We start from the raw sequence: 13,640 nt of genomic DNA, 5'->3' as shown, positions 1-13,640 counted from the left end.
TCCTGTCAACTATTAAGAATTTTTTAAACAAAAAAGTAGAAAAGTCGTATACGAAAACATTCTTGCTGTCTATTTTAAGCCACTTCCATTTTGCTTTCGCCCCACTAGTACACTGAAACCGCTCTGAACAAGATTGTCACACCCTAGGTTGCTAAATAAAATGCTGACTTCTCAGTCTTTGTCTTCCCAGAACTTTGTGTGGTATTTGGTACTGTTGGTTTCTTTTCTTACTCATATTCAGTTCATGTTTTTGACCATTTACCATGTGCCAGGCCTCTAGGCTCGAGGGTACATTGGTGCACAAAACAGACGTGTTCCATGGCTTCACAGGACTGACTTTCTAGTGGCATTAAAGTTAAATTTGTCGTTGTTGAAATTCCTTCCTGGGATTGCATGACACAGCTCTCTCCTAGCGTCTTAGCTTTATGGCCACCTCCGTCAGTCTTCTCTGCTGGATACTTTTTCTGTACTTATTCCCTAAATGATGATGTTCCCCAGGCTCTGCTCTCAGCCTGTCTATTCTGCATGCTCTCCTTAAGCCTTTAACACTTGTACGAGAACTCTAAAATCTCTACCTCTAGCTCAGATCTCATTCTTGCTCCAGTCTAGCTCCAGACTACTATCTCTGATTGCCTCCTGGCAGTCCTTTTGTCCCACAGACACATCAAACATGAGGTGTCCAATAATTTCTATCTTTTCCACCAGAGTTCCATATTTGGCACCATCCCTTACTAGTTGGTCAAGTTAGAACTCAGAGTCACCTTTGATTCCTGTCTATGCTTCATAGCTGCTCCTCACATTGCTGGATTTACATTCCCAATCTCCCTCTTGAACCTTTCCATCATCATCCATTAGACCCTTGCAATTTCAAGCCTGTGGTACTGCCATAAACTGCTAAAGGGGAGCATTATAGCATATTGATGAAGAGCATGAGCTATGAACTGGACTCTCTGGGTTTTCTTTGACTTTATTTGTTTGAGAGACACGCAGCATGCGTGGGGGAGGGGCAGAGAGAGAGGGAGAGCTAGAGACTCCCAAGCAGAATCCCAAGCAGATTCTGTGCTGCCTGTGCAGAGCCCGATCCCAGGAACCTCAAGATCATGACCTGAGCCACAACGAACTGCTGGATGCCTAACTGGCTGAGCCACCTAGGCGCCCCTGGACTCTCTGGGTTTTAATCTTATCTCTACCACTTACTAGCTTTGTAATTCTTGAATGAGTCACTTCTCTGTACCTTTGTTTCCTCATCTTTAAAGTGGGTATGACAGTACATTGGGTAGTTGCGAGGACTAAGTGAATTAATATACATAAAGCACTAAAATGGAAAGCCCTTAGAATAATACCTGTCACACATTAAATGTTCAATAAATGTTAGCTATAGTAATTATTTTGTACTGACTTTTCAGTCTTTAGTTTCTCCTCATCTAATCCTGTAAGTCTGATCATGTCACACCCCTACTGAAAAGATGCAGATAGACCCTCATCACCTTCAAGATAAAATTTTAAAAATCTCTAGTCCTTGTCTACCTCTCCAACCTCTTTGGAATTGTTTGCTGCTTCCCCCAAGGCACTCCAAATTATAAATATATAAATTATAAATATAAAAATATAAATGTATACATATATTTAATGTTTATTTTTGAGAGAGAGAGAGAGCAAGTGGGAAGCAGCAGAGGGCGAGAGGGAGACACAAAATCTGAAGCAGGCTCCAGGTTCTGAGCTGTCAGTACAGAGCCCAATGCGGGGCTTGAACTCACAAACTGAGATCACGACCTGAGCCAAAGTCAGACACTTAACTGACTGAGCCACCCAGGAACCCCTCCAAATTGTATTTTTATGGACAGACGATGTTCTCTTAATCTTATAGAAAGTACAAATAAAAGCATTTTAAGAAAACATTGACTTTTTTTTATTGATCTATACTTAATCTAAGTAAAGACAGTGTGTTTGCTATGCAAATGCAGCCTTGAGGCAAGTTCCCTAGGTACTCCCCTTCTCCAGCTCTAACCAGATTGCTGCCCCCTTTCCCTCTTATGTAGAATTAGGGAACAACAATACAATGTTTCAGCTGAGGAGAAGAAAGAGCCAGGGCTTCCTTCAGAGAAACTGGGAAGAGTAGTCTGATCAATGGAAACAATGTATACTCAGGCCCTCTGGGCTGGGAAAAGCTTGTTACATTTTAGCAACTGAAAGGCCAGCGTGGCTGAGTGGTGGTGAACAAGAAGATGAGATATAACAGAGAAGGATGGAAAGATGGACAGGATTCAGGTGTTGTAGGGTCTCATAGGCCATAGTAGAATTCGGATTTTACTCTACATAAAATGGGCCACGATGTATTTGTTGTGTAGGGGTTATGTAGGAGAGTGACGTAATGCAAATTTTACTAAAATCATTTTGTCCATTGTGCAGAGAATGGATTGGCGGGGTGGGGGAGTGGGCACAAGAGGAAGCAGAGGGATCAGTAGGGAAATTATTGTGTAGTACAGTCGGAGATGGTAATAACTTGCAATAGGGTGGTGGCTTTGGAGATAGAGACATTGATGGGCTCACCAGAGAAATGTGGGAGGCAAGGGAAAGAGAAAGATTATGCTTATATTACTGGCTTGAACAAGTACGGTAGATTATTTATTATGATATAGAAGAAATGGAAATGAAAGCTGGTGCAGCCACTAGAAAAAAAGTATGGAGGTTCCTCAAAAAACTAAAAATAGAACTACCCTATGACCCAGCAATTGCAGTACTAGGCATTTATCCATGGGATACAGGTGTGCTGTTTCGAAGGGACACATGCACCCCCATGTTTATAGCAGCACTATCAACAATAGCCAAAGTATGGAAACAGCCCAAATGTCCATTGATGGATGAATGGATAAAGAAGTTGTGGTATATATATACAATGGAGTATTACTGGGCAATCAAAAAGAATGAAATCTTGCCATTTGTAACTATGTGGATGGAACTGGAGGGTATTATGCGTGAAATTTGTCAGTCAGAGAAAGACAAAAATCATATGACTTCACTCATATTAGGACTTAAAGAGACAAAACAGATGAACATAAGGGAAGGGAAACAAAAATAATATAAACAGGGAGGGGGACAAAGCATAAGAGACTCATAAATATGGACAACAAACAGGGTTACTGGAGGGGTTGTGGGAGGGGAAATGGGCTAAATGGGTGAGGGGCACTAAGGAATCTGCTTCTAAAATCATTGTTGAACTATATGCTAACTAATTTGAATGTAAATTAAAAAAAATAAAAAATAAAACAAGTTTAAAAAAATAAAAAAAATATTGGTGAAAAAAAAAAGATGTAGAAGATTAATAATGGAGGGAACAGATTTGGGGAGTGAGACCAAAAGTTCAGTTTAGTACTTTTGAGGTTTGAAAGCAAGGTACCTAAGTGGAGATATCAAGTATGTAGTTGTCTATAGGAGTTGTGAAAGATAATTAGTTAAGAGCTTTTGATCTCAGTCACAGCTGTTAGTGATTATCAGTAAATAAAAATATGTTTTCTCCCTACAAGTATATTTATCAACTGACTTACATTTCACAAAAAATACCCAGGCTCAGGCAAAACTTGCAACATGGCAACAATTGTGATGTTACCATAAATTCATGATGTTGTATGCCCTGTAGCATCTAACCTAGTCCTTGAACAATAATAAGTGACTCACTAAATATTTTTTGAATTAATGATTGAATAAAGCCACAATATTTCCATGCTATTCATTCTCATAAAAGATGCTTGTTAATAATTATTTGTGCAGGCAGAGATATTACAGGTTCAGTTCCTGACCACTGCAGTAAGGTGACTATTGCAATAAAGCGAGTCAAATTAATTTTTTGGTTTCTCAGTGCATATAAAAGTTAAGTTTACCCTATACTGTAGTCTATCATGTGTCCAAATAGAATTATGTCTAAAAATGTAAATACCTTAATTAAAAAACACTTTCTGCTGAAACATGCTAACCATCATCCAGCGGGTCATAACCATCATTCCAGCGGGTCATAATCTTTTTGCTGGTGGAGGGTCTTGCGTCACCATTGAGGGCTGCTGACGGATCAGGTTGGTGGTTGCTGAAGGTTGGGGTGTCTGTGGCAGTTTCTCAGAATAAGACAGCGATGAAGTTTTCTGCACGGACTATTTCACAAATGACTTCTGTAGCATTTGATGCTGTTTGATAGCATTTTATCCACAGCAGAACTTTCAAAATTGGAGTCCATCCTCTCAAACCCTGCCTCTACTTTATCAACTAAGTTGATGTGATATTCTAAATCCTTTGTTGTCATATCAACAATCTTCACAGCATCTCCACCAGGAACAGTTTCCAGCACAAGAAACTGTTGATCACTGACACCATAACAAATATAATAAAAATTAAAAAGTTTTCAATATTGCAAGAATTACCAAAATGTGACACAGAGATACCAAGTGAGCAAATGCTATTGGAAAAATACCACCAATGGACTTGCTCAACACAGGGCTGCCTTAACCTTTCAATTCGTGAAAAACACAGTATCTGCCAAGCGCCATAAAGTGAAGCACAATGAAACAAAGTATGCCTGCGCCTATTTTTAGAATTTGCAGGGTGCTTGCTACGTTTGAATTCGTATGTTGAAATTCTAATCCCCACGGTGGTGGTATTAGGAGGTGGGGCATTTTGGAGGTAATTAGGTCGTGAGGGTGGAGCTTTCATGATGAGATTAGCGTCTTTAGAAAAGAGACCTCAGAGAGTTCCCTTGCCCCTTAGGCAACCTGAGGACATGGGGAGAAGGCACCTGCTGCGCATCAGGAAGTGGGCTCTGTCATTCAGCCAGTCTGGCATCTCGATCTTGGACTCAGCCTCCAGAACTGTGAGAAATAAAATTTCTGTTGTTTATAAGCCATCCAGTTTATGGTATTTTGTTACAGCGGCCTGAATGGACTAAGAGCTTTGACATCCACTGTGCATTTTATTTAAACATTTTATTAAACTTTTTATTTTGAGATAATTGTAGATACACATACAGACTGTAAGAAAAAATACAGTGATGATGTAGATCTTTTACCTAGTTTATCCGAATGGTAACATCTTGCAAAACTCTAATCCAATATTACAACCAGGATATTGATTTTTTTATTAAAAAATTTATTTGATGTTTATTTATTTTTGAGAAGGGGGGAAGAGAGAGGGAGACAGCAGAAAGCCTGATTTGGGGCTTGAACTCAGGAACCACGAGGTCATGACCTGAGCTGAAGTTGGATGCCCAACCAACTGAGCCACCCAGTCGCCCCCAGGATATTGATATTGAGATACAGTCAAGATACAGAAAAATTCCAACAGGGTATCAGGGTGACAGGGTATCAGTCATGTTGCCCTTTTATAGTGCACCCACTCCCCACCAGTGTGCCCTTAACTCCTGGAAACAACAAATCTCTCTATTTCTGTAATTCTGTCATTTCAAGAATGTTCTATAAATAGAATAATACAGAATGCAACTTCTTGGGATTGGATTTTCTCACTGGAGATTCATTCAGACTATTGTGTATATCAATAGTTTCTTCTTTTTTGTTTTTTAAGTGTATAATTGATTTCAGTATATTCACACAGTTGTGCCACCACCACAATAAATTTTAGAAGGTCATCACCCCAAGAACAAACCGTGTACCCTCTTTAGTCATCATCCCCTGTGATATAATAGGAAGTATATTTAGTCTTTGTCCCTGGGTCCCAGCAAAAAGTTCCCAATACCCTTGGAATTTTCTGAGTGATTGGAGTGTCTTTCATCATTCTTAAGGAGCCCTTTTCATCACACCTGAGTTTATATTAATGAGGTGACTTCTTGAAAGCCTCTAACTACCCTAACGGTGGGGGCTAGTTGCCAGGGAACCAACCATGATTAATGGGTTGGAAGTCTCAGGCCCCTGGCCCCACCTCTAGGGAGGAGAGAGGGGCTGGAGATCTGAATTCATTGATTGGAAATCTTCTTTTCTAATAGGGACATTTAGTGCTATAAATCCCCTTCAAGTGCTGCTTTCTCAACATCTCACAAATTTTCATATACTGTTTTAAAATTTTCTTTCAGTTAAAACATTTTTAATAATTTTCCATTTGATTTCTTCTTTGATTTCATGGGTTATTTAGCAATGTGTTATTTGGTTTCCAAATAATCTTTCTGTTATTGACTTCTAATTTAATTGTGATTAGAGAACATACTTTTTATAATGTAAATCCTTTACAGTACATTGATTTTGTTTTATGGCTCAAAATATGGTATATACAGGTAAATGTTCTATGTGTGTTTGAAATATATGTATATTCTGCCATTGTTGGTTGGAGTGTTCTATAAACGTCAATTTAGTTTAGTTGGTTGATAGGTCAAATTGGTATGGCCCTCAGTCATACAGCAACAAGGAAATAATCCCAAAGTCACAAAGACTTTTTTCTGTGTTTACTTCTGAAAATTTTTATAATTTTGGCTTTTACTTCAGCTCTGATCCATTTTGAGTTCATGTTTTAAAATTATTTATTTATCTGTTTGCTTGTTTATTTATTTGAGAGAGAGAGCTTGAGCAGGGGAGAGGGACAGAGGGAGAGAGAGACAGAGACAGAGACAGAGAGACAGAGAGAGACAGAGAGGGAGAGAGAGAAAATCTTAAGCAGGCTCCATGCTCAGCGTGGAGCTTGACATGGGGCTCTATCCCACAACCCTGGGATCATGACCTGAGCCCAAATCAAGATTCAGACACTCAACTGACTGAGCCATGTGCCCCTCAAGTTCATTTTTTGTGTATGGTGTGAGATAAAGATCTAAATTTATTTATTTTTTTCGCTTATGGATATCCAATTGCCCTAGCACTACTTACTGAAAGAACTGTCATCTCTACATTGAGTTGCCTTGGAACCTTGTCAGAAATCCATTGACCCTAATATAAGGTTTCATTTTGGACTCTCCATTCTGTTCCATTGATCTATATTTCTATCTTCATGTTAATATCACACTGTCTCAATAACTGACTTTATAGTAAGCTTTGAAATATGGAAGCAAAAACTCTATCGTCTCTCTTTCAAAATCATGTTTGTTATTCTGGGTCCTTTGCATTTCCGTATATATTTAGGATCAGTTTGTTAATTTCTGCAAAAAAAAAAACCTGCTGGAATTTTTATAAGGATTTCATTTAATTTATAGATCAATTTGGTGAGAATTGCCATCTTAACAATACCGAGTCTTTCAATTCATGATATGGACTTTCTCTCATTTATGTAGATCTTTAATTTCCCTCACAATGTTTTTATAGTTTTTGTGTGTATTTTACACTTTTTTGCTAAATTTATTTTTAAGTATTTTATTCTCTTTGATGCTATTGTGAATAGAATTATCTTCATTTCATTTTCACATTTTTTCATTGCTAGTATATAGAAATACAACTTATTTTCCTATTTATCTTTTATCTCACATTCTTGCTAAACTCATTTATTAGTCTAGTAGCTTTTTTGTGGGTTTCATTTGACTCTTTACATTGACAATTGTCATCTGTCACAAAAACCCCTTTTTCTTCCTCCTTTCCAATCTGGATGCTTTTTATTTCTTTTCCTTTCCTGATTGCACTGGCTTAGTAATCTCCAGTACGGTGTTTAGTTCAAGTGATAAGAGTGGACATCGTTGACCTGTTCCCAGTCAAAGTGGGAGAGCTTCACTCTTTCACCACTGATACTATGATGATGTGAGCTAGAGACTTTTCTCATGTCTGTTATCAGTTTGAGAAATTTACCTTTTATTCTGACTTTGCTTAGAATTTTTTTAATTGTAGTAAAATATACGTAACATATAGTTTACCATTTTATCCACTTTTAAGTTTACATTTCAGTGGTGTAAACTACATTTAAATTGTTGTTCGGGGTGCCTGGAAGCTTCCTTTCAGTTGAGCGTCCGACTTCGGCTCAGGTCATGATCTTGCAGTCAGTGAGTTCGGGTTCTGTATTGGGCTCTGTGCTGACAGCTCAGAGCCTGGAGCCTGCTTCAGATTTTGTGTCTCCCTCTCTCTCTGCTCCTCCCCCACTCATGCTCTCTCTCTCTCTCTCTCTCTCTGTCTCTCAAAGATGAATAAATGTTAAAAAAATTAAAAACAATAAATTGTTGTTCAATCATTACCACCATCTATCTCCAGAGCCTTTTCATCTTCCCAAACTGAGACTCTGTACCCATTAAGCAGTAATCCCTGATTTCCTTCCTCCCAAGCACTGACAAACACTATTGTAGTTGCTGTCTCTATGATGTTTACTCCTCTAGGTACCTCATATAAGTGGAGCCATATATTTGTCCTTTCATGACTAGCTTGTTTCCACTTAGCATAATGTCTTCAAGGTTATTCCATATTGTGCATGTGTCAGAATTTTCTTCTTTATAAGACTGAATAATGTTCATATTGTGGCATGTGTCAGAATTTCCTTCTTTATAAGACTGAATACACACACACACACACACACACACATATATATATATATATATATATATATATATATATATATAATATTTTGTTTATCCACTCATCTGTCATTGGACTCTTGGGTTGCCTGCCACTTGTCTTAGTCCATTTGGGCTACCACAGACTAGGTAGCCTATAAACAGCAGAAATTTATTTTTTACATTTCTACAGGTTAGAAATCGAAAATCAAGATGCCAGTATGGTCAAATGAAAGCCTTCTTCCTGGTTCATAATGAGTGCCTTTTCTCTGTTCTCACAGGGTGGAAGGGGTTAGGGAGCACTATGGGATCTCTTTTATAAAAACACTGATCCCATTCATGAGGGCTCCACCTTCATAAACTAATCATCTCCCAAAGACCCCACCTACTAACAGATAGATGGGGCGTATCACCTTTGGGAATTTGGATTTCCACATATGGATTTTGGGGGCATAAACATTCAGACCATGGCACCACCTTTTGGTTATTGTGAATAATGGTGCCGCAAAAAAAAAAAAAAAAAAAAATTGCTGCCGTGAACATGGCTGTACAAGTAAATATCTGTTGAAGTCTCTGCTTTCAATTCTTTTTGGCCTATACACAGAAGTGGAATTACTGGCTTATACGGTAATTCTGTGTTTAATTTTTAATATTGTCAGGAATTGTCATATAATTTTCTTTTTTAAAATGTTTGTTTTTTTGAGAGAGGGCGAGAGCACGCGAGCAAGGGAGGGACAGAGAGAGAGGGAGACAGAGGATCCTAAGTGGACTCTGTGCTGACAGCAGAGAGCCTGATGCAGGGCTCGAACTCATGAACCATGAGATCATGACCTGAGTCAAAGTTGAATGCTCATCCAACTGAGCCACCCAGGTGCCCCAGTATCATTTTCTACAGTAGTTGCACCAGCTTACATTCTCAGCAGAATGCATTCCAATTTCTTCACATCTTTTCTAATACTCCTTGTTCGTTCTTTCTTTCTTTCTTTCTTTCTTTCTTACAATAGCCATCCTAATGGGTATGAAATTTTTCTGTCCCTGGGTCTTAATTTATAAAGGTGACCGAGTGGCAATATGGAGAGATCAATGCCATTGAAAGAAAAGTTTAATATTATTTACAGCTTCTCCAGAAACAAGAGGCAATATTCCTGTGCCTCAATCATCCCAGGGTCAGGTACCAGGCAACTAGAGAACGCCCTTGTAGTTTAGAGCCTGCCAAAAGTTTTCAAACTAGCTAATCCTAAACTGTTTACCCTGTCCTGTCTCACCTTTCTGACAGAAATCCCAATTAAGGCAATGGCCTAAACCTATCCTTCCTTTATCACACAGATACTTTTATAAATTAACACCTGGGCATACAATAATTGGCACAGTGACCCTGGTGACTCAGTGTTTAGTGGAGGGGGCTTGCTTCTAGACTGCTCTTGGCTTACTGATTGGCTTTACCAAACAACGAGTGTTACTGGGGAAGGGTTGGCTGGCTGTTGGCATGCTGGCTTTCTGGTTGCCACTGCTTCATGATGTCTCTGCTGAATACTACCATGGTTTTCCAACTAAATCAAGGAGAACCTCAAAGGCATGAGCCTCCATGGCACTCCTCACTTAGTCTCAGGTGCTAAAGTCTTGCTTGGAGGTTGCCACAATTCACTAGTTATCAACTTACCTTGGACAGCTTGGTCCACTGAGCCAAACTTGACTTCCCTGGTTTGACGCACCTAGGTTCTTAAAAAAAAGGGGGGGGGGGAGAGAGGTTAGTTACCTAGAAATACAGACCATTTTAAAAGAAAAAAACAGCTTAATGGGGACAGGGATGAGAGGTTGCTCAGAGGCATGCAGTCCCTTTTCTGTCCCCTCTTTCCTTCTTAGCTGGAGACAAAAACTAAAGATTGTGGCTTCAGGTAGCTACAAGCCTAAAACAAAGGGAAAAAAAGAAAAAAAAAAGACTGCTGTTTTAGGCAGATACAAGCCCAATGGGAAAAAAAGGGATTTTTAAACTTTATGTACTGAGCAAATGCCAGGTGTAACAAAAATAATCCTAGCCCTAAATTACTTACTGATTTTAAAACAAATTTCTAGATACAGGGAGAGAAAATAAAACATAATTAAGTAATTATGTATACATATATAATATTTTAATATAAATATATAATACATGAATTGTATATATATGCATATATGTGTGATATATATAAATTAAAACAAAACCACAAATTTGACACAGTTAGAAATCCAAAATTTATATACTAAAGAATTATATAATTAAATGACAAAAATACTACTGATTGGCTATTATGCCTCTACAACCTTTGTCCTAAATTAACTTTAACATTTGCTGAAATACATTAATTAATAACACCTTTATGGGCTTAATCAAGATGGGGTTCAAATTATAGTTTTTTGTGGGAATCCTAGTAAACTTAAGCATTGTGTCCCCTATAATTTTAAGAAGGTAACTAAATATAAAATGAAGAAAAAAAACTTGGCTTGCCTCACTCTAATTATAGCCTTGCCTAAATTTCCAAAATTATAATACTCATTGACCTAAAATATTCCGTTTGGACATACATGCTGTGACACAATAAGTGATAAATTAAAATTAAAGTAGGTCTTTGACACTTACAAATTGGCTTAATGAAATCGGACCCCATAGACCCCCAGATAAAATAGTTAATCTGGCCCAATATAAGTTAAAACAGGGTGATCAAGGATTAAAACTCACTCTATAGAACCTAATGAACAAATGGGTGATTATCTTCACTGCTTCACCATTTGACAGTCCAATTTTGCCTGCTCTTAAATCTAAAGAAAAGAAAAAAGTTGTGTGTGGGAAGGTATTCCTCATGGTAGATTACTACAATCTTTATGCTGTGGTCCCATCCATCAAGGCCCCCACAGCAGACATCCAATGTTATTAAAATTACTGATTCTATTCATGAAAAACTGGTAAATATTTTGCCTTTATAGATATGGCTATCATTTTCTGTTCAGAATCTATTTCAACAGCCTCTCAGCTGCAGTTTCCTTTTACCTCTGAAGGGACACAATACCTCCATCCTACCCATGGTGCACCTCAACAGATGTGATATTACACTGATAACCCTCCCCCAAGTAGATTCATTAGACACACTCATTAAGGACATATGAATCCAACATCTTTTAGTCCATCTTGGGTTCTGATGGCAACATATTCCTCATTTACAAAATAAAAAATTTTTTTTAATGTTTATTTTTGAGAGAGAGAAACACAGAGTGCGAGTAGGGGACAGTCAGAGAGAGAGGGAGACACAGAATCTGAAGCAGGCTCCAGGCTCCAAGCTATCAGCAGAGAGCCTGATGCAGGGCTCAAACTCACAAACAGTGAGATCAGACCTGAGTCGAAGTCAGACACTTAACTGACTGAGCCACCCAGGGGCCCCTCATTTACAAATTTTATTCCCCAATTAAAATTAACAGGCACTCTTGTTAGTGCCCCCCTGCCCCCACTGACACCAAGCTCCTTCACCAAAGACACTTTGGCAACCTCTTCTTATATGTGCTGGAGTCTGACATGCTTCTGATGGCTATAAGTTGACCAAGGGCTTCAGGTGCAAAAAACTGCCCCCCTCATCTTATGCTATACACCATTAAAACAAACAAACAAACAAACAAACAAACAAAACAACTGGCTACCTACTGGGCTTTCCTAGACTCTGAGCCTGTGACCCTCCATACTTTGCTGCCCAGTATGCTTTGAGTCATGGAAACAGCATCCCACAAACTTGACACAGCTATAGAGGCCTTTTTTTTTTTTAAGTTTATTTACTTATTTTGAGAGAGAGAGAGAGAGAGAGAGAGGCAGAGAGAGAGGGAGAGAGAGAATCCCAGGCAGACTCTGCTGTCAGCATGGAGCCGGACGCCGGGGTCGAACCCACAAACCGTGAGATCATGACATGAGCCGAGATGGAGAGCCAGATGCTCAACTGACTGAGCCACCCAGGCACCTCAAGGAAGCTTTCTTAAATCAGGAAGCAACCATACCCAGGCTCTCTGACATATATTCTACTCGCAGGAGGGGTGGCTTTCCTTGTCCTCAGTCCCTTGCCAGATGCAAGGGTCCTAGAAGTCACCCCTCCCCCAGACAGATACGTGGGAAACCCTCTGGGATTGAGTGAACACCAGAGTTCATAGACCACGTGAATGACACTGCTAACCATTATACACGATGGAGCTCAGTGAAATGTTGGTGCTTTCCATCCTTTAGCAAGGATATCCCTAATAAAGGATGGAACCCAAAAAACAACACACTTAGCCAAACTTCAGGCAGTCATCTTAACACTGGATGCCCTAGCCAACAAGTGGTACCATCTTTACATTAATTCAAAACTGATGGGCATTGTCTAAAATGGCTTCTTTCAGGTTAAAGAACTCTGGGAATCTCTTGCCTGGTAGATACCCAATATGTAAAAGGACATATGTCTCTCTCTATATTAAGTTCACAATATAAATCCTTGCCAAGACTCTCATTACCTTTGGAGTTAGAAGTATTAATATTAACCACAGTACACATTTCATTTCTCAAAATTTACAATTCTGGGCTCTAGGAAGAGACACTCAATAGAACTTCTATGTCCCTAGAAGTTCCCAAATAACCTGTTTAAGAGACATAATGGTCTTCTCAAACAATTCCTTTTCAAATTCCAGTTTAAATAAACTCTTAAATGAGTATCTTACCTCAGGCCTTAACCAATCTCTACATTTTTTATCTTTCTCCATCCCATAAGGGCTGGAGGCCAGATCAAGTGTTCATATTCTCCTAGGATCTCTTAACCATAGATTGTCCCATGGGCAGGGGAGCTGCTCATCTGATATATGACCCATTTGAATTTAAACTTCCACCCAAAAAAAAAAAAAAAACTTGTAAGTGCAGCTGCACGCCATGCTGGTGATTGTAGTCTTATTAACCACTGGTCTAGATACTTTCATTGGTTTATAATCGGGAGGCCCAATTTAGCAAATGCTAAGACCCACATCAACCTGAGTGGGTATCCCCCTAAAAAGGATACCTGAAGTCGCTAGACGATATTGCCCTGGCCCAGGATGTTACTGCTAGAGATGACATCACCTCAGACAACATCACCTCAACCCAAGACCTCGCCATTGGAGATGACTTTACTCCCTGTGCTGGAGACAACTTCACCCTAGATGCTAAGATCTCCAC

Source organism: Panthera tigris, chromosome X (genome assembly GCF_018350195.1).
Source record: "Panthera tigris isolate Pti1 chromosome X, P.tigris_Pti1_mat1.1, whole genome shotgun sequence".
Lineage (NCBI taxonomy): Eukaryota > Metazoa > Chordata > Mammalia > Carnivora > Felidae > Panthera > Panthera tigris.
Note: the sequence above shows the minus strand (reverse complement) of the source record.